Source organism: Schistocerca piceifrons, chromosome 11 (assembly GCF_021461385.2).
Source record: "Schistocerca piceifrons isolate TAMUIC-IGC-003096 chromosome 11, iqSchPice1.1, whole genome shotgun sequence".
NCBI lineage: Eukaryota > Metazoa > Arthropoda > Insecta > Orthoptera > Acrididae > Schistocerca > Schistocerca piceifrons.
This window is the reverse complement of record NC_060148.1, coordinates 93542742-93558883: the sequence shown is the minus strand read 5'-3', so window position 1 is coordinate 93558883 and position 16142 is coordinate 93542742.

Genomic DNA, 16142 nt, shown 5'->3' with positions numbered 1-16142 from the left:
GTGCTTGACCCAGAAACTACCTCGAGCCGTTAAATTGAGAACCGACTCGTGAAGATAACATCTTAGGCCTGCCGGGAACAAACAGATCGAATCTGCTAGGGTAGAACAGGGAATCGGGAATCGCAAGGCAGTTACAGCATCACTGAGTGTGAACAGGAATCAAAGACCTTGTAAAAAAATAACTAGACTCACTGATGGCGCTGCAGTCGCGAGATAATTTGAACGTTCGCCTGGACGCCATTATAGTGGTTGTAGTCTGATGTGTTGTGTAGTATTGTTGTTTATGAAGACCCTGATTCAACGTTTTATATTTGTTACTCGTAATTCTACTGTCTGTACGTTCCAATCATAAGATGTACAATGGTGAAGAGTTGTGCAGCGATTAATTGTACAAATAAATTCGAGAAAGGAACGAATATTACATTTCAAAGGTATGTGGATATTTTAAGTTGTTTTGTATGTCAGTGCACTTGCTTAATAAATGTCTTTGTAACACGGTATTATCATAATGTCTGTGCATCTATTTGCAGGTTTCGTTTCTCAAAACCACAGCTGTGTTACAAAAATGGTTACACGCTGTCGGGAGGCAAGATTTCTGACCGACAGAATACCATTTCATATGTTCTTATCATTTTGAAAAAAGTTGGCTGATTGGTTGTGTTTTCATGGTCTAGGTTAGGTTGAAACTTGATAATTTGGTCATGAGTTGCCAAAGCACTATGCCATATATAACGCACTTCTCGTCGTAAAATCTAAAGCAAGTTAGTAGAGTCAGAAAATATCTATTAATATAGTGGGCAAATCTTCGAGTATTTTGATGCATTTTGCGTACATCTATCGTAAATGAACTACGAAAAATGCCAGGGGTCGGGTACATAACTTTTAGCTACGGCAGATTCCATGTAGTACGTAAGATAAATTCATAAACAGTGACTAGTTGCTGTTTGTTCGTAAATTAAAAAGTATATTGTAGTAACGTATTTAAATGAGGCATTATCTTTGTGACCTAACTCAAGGGAAGGCATTTTATAACCAAAAGCGATGTATAAACATTCGAACTCCGCGCGTCAGTTTACCACTCTAATGGCCGCCGCCCAGCTATTCAATTTGTCCGCTCTTCACAGTCGACCACTCGTGCGGTTGTGGGGGCCTGACAGGAATACAAAGAATGGTAGGGAGATAGTTCTGCTCAGCAAGAGGGACGAGAAACAGGTTTCAGATTACCTGAGCGGTCAGTACAAAAATTTCCTCTGCAGCGCTAACTACGTGGGAGAATTTGAAGAGCATTACACTTTAGACTGGTGTGTGCCGAGCAAATGCGTTTCAGGCCTGGTTTCACAGCGAGAACTTTACAGCACAGATTTTCATAAAAGTGTTGGTCAGCACACGTCAGAACATGGGAAAACAATAAAGAAATTTCCGAGATACGAATGTTACCGATAAAATTGAAACCAAAGAAACATTTCTGTCTGGGAGGAGCAGCATACGTGTAACATGTTGCGTTACTCTCTGCGTAACGAAAGAAGGTGTAAACATTCGGTTTTGTGGCTTAGGCAAGAAAGTTTACAGCACTTTTATCCATGTACAAATAGCAACGGGGGGGCGACATTCAAGCTTCACATTTCCCGTCGTCTAACTGCCCGTGCAAACGGCCAGTGCAGTATAAAATTTGCAACAGTGTTTAGCGATTTGAGCTCCAGTTCTAATCAACAATTCAAAATTCAGCTGTGATCGCAGACACCAGTGTCCAGCTGCCACTGAAGGTCACGATATTACAAAGATATTTTCTCCTGCTCTACCAGTAATTTCGCAGTTGCATCTCAGCACATTACATCTATCTAGTGGCAGTCCGCGGTGTACTAACACTAAACATTATTTCGATAACAACCTCTGTTACAATTAGTGCACTGAATAATTTCATACAATGTGTCACGTTTGATGTAATTTCTGGAGAGAATTCTTAGAACGACACGTATGGATACAGTATCATTGGCGACAGGCAGTACTTTGCATTCTGATGCCTACAGCATTCAGCACTTTCAATGTTCGATGCAAATGTAGAGGTCCATTCCTCCATTTTTTTCTGATAAACGTTTTCGCGTTGCTCTACCACCAGGCCCAGTTTTTCTGTTGTTTCCTGTCCAACCATAGCCGCAAATTCCTTCCTTGTCTGGACTACACAAGGCACAAGTACTACATGCGATTTAATTTTCCTAACATCTTATACATCTTCATGCGATATACATTCCACGATATGATTTTGTCCAATTCTAATAAATCCAGTACTTCCATCCTAATTTACTAACCCTTGAGAAAAACATTATATTTTGAACACAAATTCATGGAAACTAAACTGGTTGAGGGGCAGGAAACTTCAATGGTATTAATGGAATAGGTATACGGGGGAAAGGTATTGATGTCTGCGACGCTACTTCCCCATGTTGACAAATAAACAATTGGACGAGTACATCTGTCGGCTTGCAACGCTAAGACAATGCCAGTTGTGTCAGCTGGAGTTAAGTGTTGCACGTTCTTATCTGTGCGACCTTTCTGTTGACAGAGCCGCAAAGCATGGGTGGCGTCTCTTGGTTTTCCGTCAGTGTTAGTGAGATAGAGATTTATTCTCCAAATACTGCAGTTAATATTTACAATTACTGTTAACTGTGTTAAAATTCGTACTCTTATGTGGTTCTAACATTTCAAGGACGTACTTTTACTTCTCATACAGCTTTAATGAACATTTAAAATAGGTAAACGGCGTATTTATAACTGATAATTTTGGACACATCCGCTTACAGGCGCCTAACGTACATTATTTTATCACTGTAGTTTCTGCCTCGGGAATCGAATTGCGAAACCCAGGTTGCCCAAATGTTTCCGCTGTAGTTGCGTCTTCCTCCGAGAAGTAGTGCTGTGATAAGTCACACATTATGACCAGGAATCAAAATAGTACAATAGTTGCCTAGATGATGATCGACAATAAATTTATCTGTAGTATCTGCTCCTACCAAAAGTCGTGTCCCCACTCCTTCGTTTTTAAGTTGTCCATACTAGAAACGTGTACTGCACATTGGCATGAATAATGTGTACCTAATACTATAAAACCAAACCCCACCTAGGGCTAACACACATGATAGGAGTACCGCTTATGTTTTCAGTAATGAAGTAAATTTTTGCAAGAAAGCACATCTGGTTCTCCAACGACATCTATGAATGAAACGTAACTAGTGGTCAACTGTTTTGTTCAAGCCAGTGCTTCGATATAAACACCAAAACTTGCAGCTAATATCTAACACCTGGAGCTTATGGACGAACTGATCCGGATGCAGTAAGTTAAAGTGTATGCTGGATTAATGGTAGACTGATAAAAACGTGTTCAAAGTTAGATTTGAGTGGTGTTCCCGATGGAGTAGCTTTGGGCCCAGGCTGGGATTTCCTCTGGCTGGGCTGACCGCTCAGTGACAAAGGGTGTGTCGAGGTAGGTACCAGCGCAAGGTCTGCTGGAAGCTCGCCTTCCGTGGAGTGGGTGACTCTGGACACTGGAGAGAATTTGAGGCTTACAAAAGGCGGACGTTCGTAAGTGCGTATGTGATCTTTAATTATTCAGGAAAAGGTGGTAGAACAAAACAAAGCATTTCAAATAATCATAGCAGTGCGATGTGTGTGTCAAAACGTCAACCAGAACTGTATCAATAAAAACACAGAAGTTAGAGACTACAGCAAAACCAATAACATTTCAACTATTAAACGATTTAGTCCAGCACCATGAACCATCTTCTGGATAACAGCCATCAACGCAACAAGCAAAATCACAGTACATGCTTCTTTCCTGCATGGTAAGTTTATGTATTTTAATGTGCAAATGTGTCGAATCATTAGACTGCTTTCACATTCACTCAGCAAAATAAAGGTGTATGAAGTTTCCAGAATGAGATTTTCACTCTGCAGCGGAGTGTGTGCTGATATGAAACTTCCTGGCAGATTAAAACTGTGTGTCCGATCGAGACTCGAACTCGGGACCTTTGCCTTTCACAGGCAAGTGCTCTACCATCTGAGCTACAGAAGCACGACTCACGCCCGGTACTCACAGCCTTACTTCTGCCAGTATCTCGTCTCCTACCTTCCAAACTTTACAGAAGCGAACCCTGCAGAACTAGCACTCCTGAAAGAAAGGATATAGCGGAGACATGGCTTAGCCACAGCCTGGGGGATGTTTCCAGAATGAGACTTTCACTCTGCAGCGGAGTGTGCGCTGATATGAAACTTCCTGGCAGATTAAAACTGTGTGCCCGACTGAGACTCGAACTCGGGACCTTTGCCTTTCGCGGGTAAGTGCTCTACCATCTGAAATACCGAAACACGACTCACGCCCGGTACTCACAGCTTTGCTTCTGCCAGTATCTCATCTCCTACCTTCGAAACTTTACAGAAGCTCTCCTGCCAGGAAGTTCCATATCAGCGCACACTCCGCTGCAGAGTGAAAATCTCATTCTGGAAACATTCCCCAGGCTGTGGCTAAGCCATGTCTCCGCTATATCCTTTCTTTCAGGAGTGCTAGTTCGCAGGAGAGCTTCTGTAAAGTTTCTCAGAAACTCTCTACAACTTCTGGTTCTTTCAGTTTATCCAGGTCCCATCTCCTTAAATTCCCACCTTTTTGCAGTTTCTTCATTTTAATCTACAGTTCATAACCAATAAATTGTGGTCAGAGTCCACATTTGTCCCTGAAAATGTCCTGCAATTTAAAACTTGGTTCTTAAATCTCTGTCTTACCATTATATAACCTATCTGAAGTCTTCTAGTGTCTCTAGGCCTCTTCCACATATACAACCTTCTGTCATGATCCTGAAACCAAGTGTTAGCTATGATTAAGCTATGCTTTGCGCGAAATTCTACCTGGTGGCTTCCTCTCTCATTCCTTACCCCCATTCCATGTTTACCTACTACTTTTCCTTCTCTTTCTTTTCCTACTATCAAATTCCAGTCCCCCATGATTATAAAAGTTTCGGCTCCATTCACTATCTGAATATTTTTTTTAACATCATACATTTCTTCAATCTATTCGTTATCTGTGGAGCTAGTTGGCATATAATCTCGTACTAGAGTGGTAGGCCTGGGCTTCATGTCTACCTTGGCTACAATAATGCATTCACTATGCTATTCGTAGTAGCTTACCCATGCTCCTATTTTCTTTTTCATTATTAAACCTAGTCCTCCATTACCCCTATTTGATTTTGTATTTATAACCCTGTATTCACCTGACCAGAAGTCTTGTGCCTCCTGCCTGAATTTCACTAATTCTCACTATATCTAGCTTTAACCTAACCATTCACCTTTTTAAATTTTCTAACCTACCTGCCTGATTAAGGGATCTGACATTCCACGCTCTGACCTATAGAACGCCAGTTTTCTTGAAGAAATTAGTAGTTAATAAACGAACTTCCCAAAACTGCACTTAGTATCAGAGACAACTGCTTTGAAAAGTCTTTCCCAAGTACTTTTACAGGAGTGTGTCGAGGTACTACCCTGAATGTAGGGAAAATTTCAAACCTTCAGCTAGTGTTGATTACTATGTTTTGTTATGTAATTTGTTTAAAGATGTTATTGACTGTGTAATTTATCCTTTAACTTATTGTGTAAATAAATATCTAGATGAAAGTAAGTTCCTTGAGAAAGTAAAATTTTTTAGAGTTGTGCCCATATATAAAAAAGTTGAAAAGAACTGTCCCACTAACTATAGGCCCATATCCGTAACTCCTTTTTTTTCTAAAATATTTGAAACAATAATGTATAAAAAAGTTTGTGTTTATTTGGGCAAATCAAATATAATCAGTGATGGACAATTTGGATTCAGGAAAGGTAAATCCACAACTGAATCAATGGATTCTCAAGTAAAATTTGTCCTAGTTATGTTCAAGGCTAGGGGCTACGCTCCGGGTATGTTTTGCGACCTGAGCAGATCTTTTGATTCTGTAGAGCATTATACTTTGTTGAATAAGCTACTCTATTATGGTTTTGATGGCAACAGTATAAACATGTTTAAATATTTCCTAGAGAACTGCCAACAAGTTGTGTGTATTGGTAGAGAGAAGTCAAATTTGGTTTCTATTAGGTCTAGAGTGCCACAAGGGTCAGTGCTTGGACCTTTATTGTTCCTGTTAATGATTAATGATCCCCTCCCAGGGGACACCGCCTTATCATAGGCACCTCCAGTGCTGGGTGGGATGGTTTGTGTGCTCTGATGAGGTTTAGAGCCGTACCAGTGGTAGTGTAGCTACTGGCAGGGTCACCCAAGACGAAGTGGCCTCAACTGAGGAGCTAGACGAAGTGTGTCCCACACCATAGGGTACAGGTGACTCTATAGGCTACGTCGTCAACCCCTCTAGGGAAGGTAACCCCAAAATGAAAGCCCAGTCCTCCAGGTTGGAGGTTGAGCACAGGGTTGATACCTCTGCCTTTTAAAAAATCTATTATTGCGAATAGTTCAACAAGAAATGCCAGACTGCCCCTACGTAGACAAATTATGCTAGGAAACAGGAATATGGATTTATTGACGCTTATATTTGGAACATGGAATGTGCGCACGCTGTTGCAAACAGGAGTTATGAATGCCGGCCGGAGTGGCCGAGCGGTTCTAGGCACTTCAGTCTGGATCCACATGACTGCTACGGTCGCAGGTTCAAACCCTGCCTCGGGCATGGATGTGTGTGATGTCCTTAGGTTAGTTAGGTTTAAGTAGTTCTAAGTCTATGGGACTGATGACCTCAGATGTTGTGTCCCATAGTGCTCAGAGCCATTTGAACCATTTTTTGAGTTATGAATAGTGTTTGCAGAAGAGGTGCTAAGGTATGGAATGGGAGATGTTCCACTACAGGAAATCAGGTGGAAGGGAAGAGGAGAGATCAATAAGCAGATTTTCTCAATGTACAATTCAGGAAAAGACGAAAGATATGGGGAATATGGAGTTAGGTTTATAGTCTCCAAGGATATGCGTAGATCAGTTACTGCCTTCACCCCATACAATGAAAGAATATGTACTCTGCGTATGAAAGGCAAATTTCATAACGTGACCTTTGTTAATGTATATGCACCAACGGAAGAATCAGATGAAGATGCTGTAGACATCTTCTGTGATCAACTACAGGAGGTGTGTGACAGAATACCCAGATATGATCCCAAAACAGTTCTTGGTGACTATAATGGAAAACTGGGAAAGGAAGAGGGATTCAGAAGTGTGTTTGGTAAGGAAAGTCTGCATGATGAAACTAATAGTAATGGTATGAGGCTTGCCCAGTTTGCTTGTGCAAACAAGTTGAAGGCAGTAAGTATCTGTTTTTCAAGGAAAAATATCTACAAAGGGACATGGAAGATACCAGAAACAAATGAAGTAAACCAAATAGACCATATATTGATATAAAAGAGGTGGGCATCCATATGGAAAATGTGTGCACTTTCCAAGGAGCTAATTCTGGTTCTGACCATTACCTACTATGAGCCAAAGTGAGACAGGAAGTTGCCATAGCTGCCAGAGGAAGTAGTACCAGACTAAAGAAATCGAATATAGAGCAACTGAAAGATAGGTCTACTGTTCAGGAGTACCCGAACAGATTGAGACAGAAGCTACTAAGAAAAGATGCTGTAGACAAAGAATGGAACAACAGCACATGAAATACTGGAAGAAGTGAGGAGACTTAGGGATAATGACTGTTATGATGAATGTAGGCAGGCAGTGGAACAGAAAAAGGAAGCAAGGCTGAAATGCTTGCAGCAGAATATTAGATCAAATCAGGCATTATATAATGAAAAGAGAATAGAGGCAGCAAGGATGTGTACGAGGAGAAAAAGGTAAAACATGAAGAGATAGATAGAGGAGATGGAAGAGCAGTGCAAAAGCAATGAAAGCAGAAAGTACTACTAGAAACGAAATCAAGAATATAGACCAAAAATAACAGCTCTTGTAAGGACAAAGAGGGAAATTTGCTGACAGATAAACAAGATATTCTGAGTTGATGGAGAGAATATTTCAAGGGAATTAAAAAATTATAAAGCACCAGGAATTGATGAAATAATTGCAGAACTGTTAAAAAAAATGGGGGGACTGATCTTCAGAAGCGGATCCACAAACTTATTAAGTTGATATGGATTAAGGAAAGAATCCCAAAAGAATAGACCTTAAGTGTAATCCAACCAATACACAAGAAAGGATACAAGACATGCCGTTCAAATTACCTCGCTGAATGTAACCTATCAGATCTTCTCTAGTATTATCTACAACAGGTTAGCACCATATGCAAAAGAGATTTTTGGGGAGTGTTAGTAAGGATTTTGGCCTAATAGATCAACAACAGACCAGAAATTTGCATTGAGGTAAATACGTGAAAAGACAATGAGTATAACATTGAGCTTCATAACCTCTATGTAGACTACAGGCAGGCACTTTGATAGTCTAGATAGAGCACAAATGCTAAACGATTTGCTACTGCTTGGTATACCATCGAAATATGTCTCACTTATTCAAGCAACATTGGCTGGTTCCAAGGCTGCAGTGCAAGTGGTTGGCATTAGTAAAGGTTTCAGACAAGGGGATGCACTCTCTACAATGCTGTTCAATCTGATTCTCGAAGCAGCCATTCATAAGCTTCAGATATCTGGTTACATAGTCACACAGTCAATTCAGATATGCATATGCCAATGATGTAACTGTTATTAGTAGAAGAAAGGAATCACTAAAGAGGACAATATGTGAGATAAAAGAAGCCACAGGACCTAGAGGCCTTTGTATAAATGAAACGAAGACTATGTACATGAATTTCACCAGGAAGGAAAAGATTAACTTGGATAGATTATCAGCAGACAGATTCAATTTTGAACATGTGCAGAACTTTGACTTTTTGGGCTCTAATATTAACTGCACAAATTCCATGTTAACTGAAATGTTGTTGTTGTTGTGGTCTTCAGTCCAGAGACTGGTTTGATGCAGCTCTCCATGCTACTATATCCTCTGCAAGCTTCTTCATCTCCCAGTACCTACTGCAACCTACATCCTTCTGAATCTGTTTAGTGTATTCATCTCTTCGTCTCCCTCTACGATTTTTACCCTCCATGGTGCCCTCCAATACTAAATTGGTGATCCCTTGATGCCTCAGCATATGCCCTACCAATCTATCCCTTCTTCTGGTCAAGTTGTGCCACAAATTTCTTTTCTCTCCAATTCTATTCAGTACCTCCTCATTAGTTATGTGATCGACCCATCTAATCTTCAGCATTCTTCTGTAGCGCCATATTTCAAAAATTCTATTCTCTTCTTGTCCAAACTATTTATCGTCCATGTTTCACTTCCATACATGGCTACACTCTATACAAATACTTTCAGAAACGGCTTCCAGACACTTAAATCTATACTCGATGTTAACAAATTTCTCTTCTTCAGAAACGCTTTCCTTGCCATTACCAGTCTTCATTTTATATCGTCCCTACTTCGTCCGTCATCAGTTATTTTGCTCCCCAAATAACAAAGTTCATTTACTACTTTAAGCGTCTCATTTCCTAATCTAATTCCCGCAGCATCACCCGACTTAATTCGACTACATTCCGTTATCCTCGTTTTGTTTTTGTTGATGTTCATCTTATATCCTCCTTTGAAGACACTGTCCATTCCGTTCAGCTGCTCTTCCAGATCCTTTGCTGTCTCTGACAGAATTACAATGTCATCGGCGAACCTCAAATTTTAAAACTGCAAATCCCAAGTGTTAATAGACGCTCCCATGTTTAAGAAATTGTTGGCCTTTAGGTTATTAAATAGGCAGCTGAAGCTGCAACTATATAAGGTCATCATCAGGCCAGCTATAACCTACAGATATGAAACATGGATGCTACCGAGTGTTGATGAGCAACAGCTCAGGATATTTGAACATAGATTGCCATGTAAGATCTGTCGGGCAATTCAGGATAATTATGGTTTCTGGAAATCTAGAATGAGTACTGAACATACAAGGAGCTGACATCATAAGAATTATAAAAAGTATAAGAACAGCCTGGCTTGGGCATGTCCTCAGGATGGATACTGGAAGAACAACAAAAAAGATTTTTCAGTGGATGCCAGCCGGAAGAAGACAGAAAGGAAGGCCACGAAAACAATGGATAGATGATGTGGAAGAAGATATAAAATCTCTCAGAGTCTGAGGACAGTGGAGAAGGCACTGGAGAGGGCAGAATAGAAGAAACTGGTTGATGAGGTTAAAACCTACACAGGGTTGTAATGCCATGAGAAGAAGGCGATGATTAATGATCTACCATTATTCATAAATTCTCACACAATATTGTATACTGATGACACACAGATCTAGGCACACTGAAAACATTGACCAAAAATACCCTTGTTCAATCTTCATTACGGTTCAGAGTGAATGGTGTCTTGTTAGAAGTAAAACCCAGGAACCTTACATTATCTTGATAGAGATCCCTAACTATCATGAACTAGAAACTGTTGAAATTTTAGGTGTTAGTACTGATAACAAATTTACCTGGAAACCACACATCAAAAATATATCAGATAGACTTTCAAGAGCTATTTATTTAATCTGGAATTTAAAAAGATATGTTCCAGATAACTATGTAAGATCAGCATATTTTGCCTTCTTCCAAAGTATTATATCATGTGGAATTTTATTGTGGGGTAGTAATTGTCACATAAATGATATTTTACTTTTGCAGAAGGAAGTATTGAGAATAATTACCGATTCCAGTAATTCAGAACACTGTAAACCTCTGTTGGTTAAATTGCAATGTGTAACAGTAGTAAACCTATTCTCAGGGACACATTTAATTATAAGGTCTATTAGAAACGATATTTCAAAATTTGTATTGAGAAGTGATATTCTTTGCTATAATACTAGAAACAGAACATGTGTAGACAGGCCACATCATAGACTATGTAAATCACAGAACTCCTACCTAGTGCTTGGTCTAAGGATGTATAACAGAATAAGCAAAGATTTTATGAATTGCCTGTAAATGTTTTTAAAGCCAAATTGTTTAAGCTACTAGTAAACAAACAGTCCTTTTTACACTGTCATTGAATTTTTTAAAGAGGAAATTACTGCTTGGTAATGTGTGGTTTCTACTTTTACCCATTTCATGCAAACTAAGGTACATTGGGAAGTGTATGCTTTTGACTTTGTCTATTGTTTTAACAAGCTGAATGATAATAAAATTTTATTATTATTACTCCATTTTTCTGAGCTAAATGTAACATCTTTAGTTTTTTTTTTTTTTGTGTCTTACATCCATAAATGTAAATACATTGTGTTCTGATTTGTCCATTATTTCTATCAACAGCTTGCAATGGTCTGAAATTAATATTTAATACCTGAACTTTTTGTATAGACTGATGATATGGTCTACCAGTGTTGCTAATGGTGGAACAGAGGCATCCCATATAGTAGTTCCCCACCCCCCTCAATTTAGATTTAGATTGTGAAGTTCTGATTAGATCATATAAGTCTTTTGAATGAGAACTGCCTGCTAGTGTTTTTCTATTATCACCTTCTACTATTATGTAAGTGAATTCTCTGGTATCCTTTTCTAGTAGTACATGCAGTTAGCAGAGAAAATGTCTTACCTGACAACTTGGAGATCAGTACTGCCCTAGTATTAAGCTTAGTATTAGCTGCTGCTGCTTCAAGACAATTTCTGTATGTTTCGGTCTGTTCACAAAGTGGTAACCTTTACCTTTTTGTTTAAATATATAGCAACTCTGCCTCCCTTATGCCCCTGTCCACTGAAACATGCATGTCTCTTGTATCCAAAAATGAATGGAAGACTTCAGCTGTCAAATGGAAGAAAGTTATATGTCTTGATTACATTTTCTTCCAGTCCATGTTAACATATAATCTCTGGTGTTTCAGAATCAATTAGTACTTCTATTGCTCTCAATTTCCTAGCAGCATAGTATCCATTTTGATGTAAAATTCTTACATTTGAAGCATATCATGTTAAGAAATATGTGTAGCTAAAAAAAATTAAGAAAGAAAGTGACCAGTGTAGCAAATGCAAATTCACCTTTCACTCTGAAAAATGCTCTAAAACTGCAAAAACAGTAATGAGGTGTTCTCATCAGTGAAGTGTGTACAAAAAAACTGGTGAAACACATCTTTACTATGAGTGCAGTTACTGCAGCTCAGACACATTTATTGTTTATAAAAAAAAAATCACTGACAACTTGTAGTAAAGAATACCCAGTGAAAGCAAGTGTACAGTTAAGATCCAGTAATACCTTTATGCAGTAATGATGAAATTATTCTCCACATTACTGTAAAGTCTCGTAAAGGCCAACGTAAAATAACTGCTGTACTGACTAGAAAGAATCAGTTACAGCATCTTCTGCACCAATAAAAATTAGGTGAAACACTCCAAAATAGTTTACAGTTTTACTCTTTGCTACCTACTGGTTGGAAAATTCTGCCAACCAAGCACTGCACAGTATTAATGTACATAAAAAATCTTATTCTGAAAGATGAATATCAAAAGGTGCTGAAGACAAGGAAAGGTATATAAATCTAAAAATATAACTGCTAGATGCAAAGCACATGAGACTGTAAACTCTAAAAGTAATTCTAAAGCAGCTTGGAATGATACTGGAAATGAAATGATTAACTGTAGTAAAGAAAATAGTGTCCTCAATATTCTGTAAATCGTACTAACTTCACCACCCTGCTCAGTAATTTGCACCTTGGTTGATGAGAACCTTGTTTCCTCAGACTGAACAATGTGTGAAATTCTTTGCCACCAATTTCCTTGGTCAATAATTACTGTAGGAATGCAAGTACAAAATTTTTCTGGAAGTTGCCACAGTCAGAGCCATTAAATAAATATAAGGGAGCATCAGATATTTAGCTTAAGTGCACTGAATTTTATTCTGTTGAACTCTTAGTAATGAACCGAATTGAAATGTGATTCAGAAATGAAAAATATCTTCTAATTGTTGCGCACACATTTTTATTTTGCAGTATATTGTTACAGCAGACTTTGGTCCATCAAGTGATAAGGGGCCTCAAATTCATGCTACACACATTGCTCTGCATACATCTAAATTTTCTCCACTAGTAACACAGCAATTCAATTTAATGTAATCAAGTAGTATTTCAAATAAAGGTTTTAACTGCACATGCAAATAAAAGGATAAAGGTATCAATTGAAAGACAACATTGCAAAAAAAAGTTCTTATTTTCCATATTAACATGGCTTGGGTTTCCACATCACCAACATGGGTATCAAGCACAATGCGTTACTCTTTGTTTTACATGGCGAGTTTCCCCAGTAGGCCTACAAGCCATGGAATGTACAGAAGCACATACACATCTAAAACTTAGTGCCGACAGTAATTATGATCAGAATCAATGTGAACATTTAATATTTCACTTTCAGGCAGCCTCAGTGCCGAAACAATATTTGCTTTTTCAGAAAGGGTTGGTTTCTTCAAACTGCCCTTTGCCTGTTTGTTATATTTACCAGGTCTTCATTGCACTTTTACCCTCTCCTTGCTGGGGTGTCGTGGAACTCCCCTGCAGTCTGATTGAAAAGTGATTGTGAATGAGCTGCATCATTCTATAGTGACTTCAGGATTCCTGTGGACACTTTACCTGTACTGACACAGTTAATCAAAATTTCGTACATGGGCACTAGTTCTTGGACCAGAGATGTGTTCTTATGGGCAATCTGTTTGCAATGAACACAAAATGGCAGAAGACTCTTCTGTCATTGTTGCTTCAGTTGGTGTAAATGTGTTTGCGTATGTTCAAATGAATTAAACTGTCTGCACAGAAACAACTGAAAGCATTTATACATATATTACATTTGGAATACGCCAACTTGCACTCCAGTTTACATTCAATGTTACTTAAAATCACAGTGTGTTAGACCATGATGTGTTTGGGATTTCACACAAAACTGTGCCATCAGTATTGACTGTTATGTCACTCTCCTTAACACTACATGAAGCTTTGTGACGCGCCTCAATAACATTGATCCCATATGAATGGCCACCCTTATACAGTTTAACCATTCGAGCACACAGTTTCTCACGCTTTAATTTCATCAACACAAGTAGTTTGTCAAGTCTGTTTAAGTTTTTCCCTCTAGATAATAATATTTTAAATCTCGATGCATTGCTTCGAGGTGCATATTTGTATTTATACCCAGATGGCCACTTCTTCAAGCAATGTACGAAGAGCTTTGTACACAAGTGCTTTCTTTTCTTCATTGCCATGGACTTTCTTCAAATTATCCTGTCAGCTGCCGTCTATGTGTCAAGCACACAGCAGATTATTTCTGCAGGTCCCGTGAGCTGTGTCCACCCACTGCGGAAAGTATTAGTGTCGTCAGACATGTGTACAAACGTTTTTATGATGCCAGCTCTCTCTTTCACAGCACTAAAGAAATGAGTCATTATGGAAGTAGGCTCCCGATTTGAAACACTGAATGCTATAGGCATACCTGAACCAAAATCGTTTACCACTAACAATCTGGTCACCAACAATTTGTAAACATTTGTGCAATGTGTGGAGTCTACACATGCAATATTTGGCCCAGATCTCTGTAATAACTGTTTCTGGTAGTTAGTCATTAACACTAGCACCAAGTCAGTGCTATCAAAATCTTCCCTGGCCTCACCTTCTTTCTTCTAAAGGAGAACACAGTCTTTTATTTTCTCCAACCACATACTAACACTGACTTCATCAATGATATGCTGCTGATCATCACCAATGGCGAAGTCTCTCTTAAAGTTATAAAGATCATGTCGAGTCAGGAGATGCAGCCTCTCCACTCTGCTGGAATGAAGTAAGTCACGCACATCATCCAGAAATCTCTGGAAAGTGACCTCCTCTGCAATTTGCCAATTCTGAGTATGTACATGCAGACACTATGCAAAAGGACACTGCTGTTAACCACCCCCAATAAAATAAATTTATGCAATATAACAGTTGCTAAGTACTTATAAACTGGATAGTTTAACAAATGGCTTAACACTATATTCAGCATACCCTTTCAACAGTACTGAAGATGCCATTGACACACTGGGGATGAAAGTATAAACTGAGACCAGACTACAGCACCAGTTGCAATGTGATATTTCCCTGTTTCACCTACCAAGGCTATTTTCAAATTGTTATGAGGTCTATAATTACATGTCGGAGCATTGTAACTGGTGCTTTTGTCTAGTCTCAAATCCATTATTGCAGTTGCAGATGCCGTGATCCACCATGTTTAACATGCTGACAAGAAAAAATAAATGTATTGCCTTTAGTCTATCCAGATGTATTCTTAAATAGATTACTATGACACATGCAATAACACAGGGCAATACATAAATATTTCAGAACTTATTTCCACACTTGCATTACTGTAATGCATTACACCTGCTCTCACACACCCAAGTACATGGCATTACAATTACCATTATTGTGGTCAATATGGATCACAACATCTGGTCTTTTACAACTGCATTCTTGCTACCATCACAAATTGTATTCATATGAACTGCCAATCAATATATTCACACCTTTTGCTCCAGACCTCATATCCATAACAATATTAATTTCTCAACAATAGAAAACAATGTTCCTTCACTGCAAAAAAGTAAAAGTGAACTTCTTCTTCTTTTAGTGTTCAAGCCTAGGTTGGTTTGCAGCAGAGCACCATTCCTCTCTTCTGTCTGCCTTCCCCTTCATTTCCACATACGTGTTATATCCAACATCATTCATGATCTGTTGCATGTATGATATCCTTGGTCGCCTCCACCAATTCCTTCCCTCAATAGCTCCTTCTGCTATTGTTCCAATGATGTTGTGTCATAGGATGTGCCCTACAAGTTTGTCTCTTCTAGTTTGGATGTGCCTCCACAGAGATCTGGTTTCCTGTACGCTTCTACAAAGGCAAAATAAGACAATAAAGTGAACTACATATAACTAAAAGCAAGCCTGACGATGGATTCTGAAACTTTCACGCCATATTTTAATCACAAGTTTGACTCATGTACTTTGGGACCACTGAAAGGCCAACAAAATTCTACAATTAAAGTAATACTCACGAGTGATGGCTTCTCAATCAGAACTACTGAGATGTGCAGAAAAGCAATGGTTGGTTCG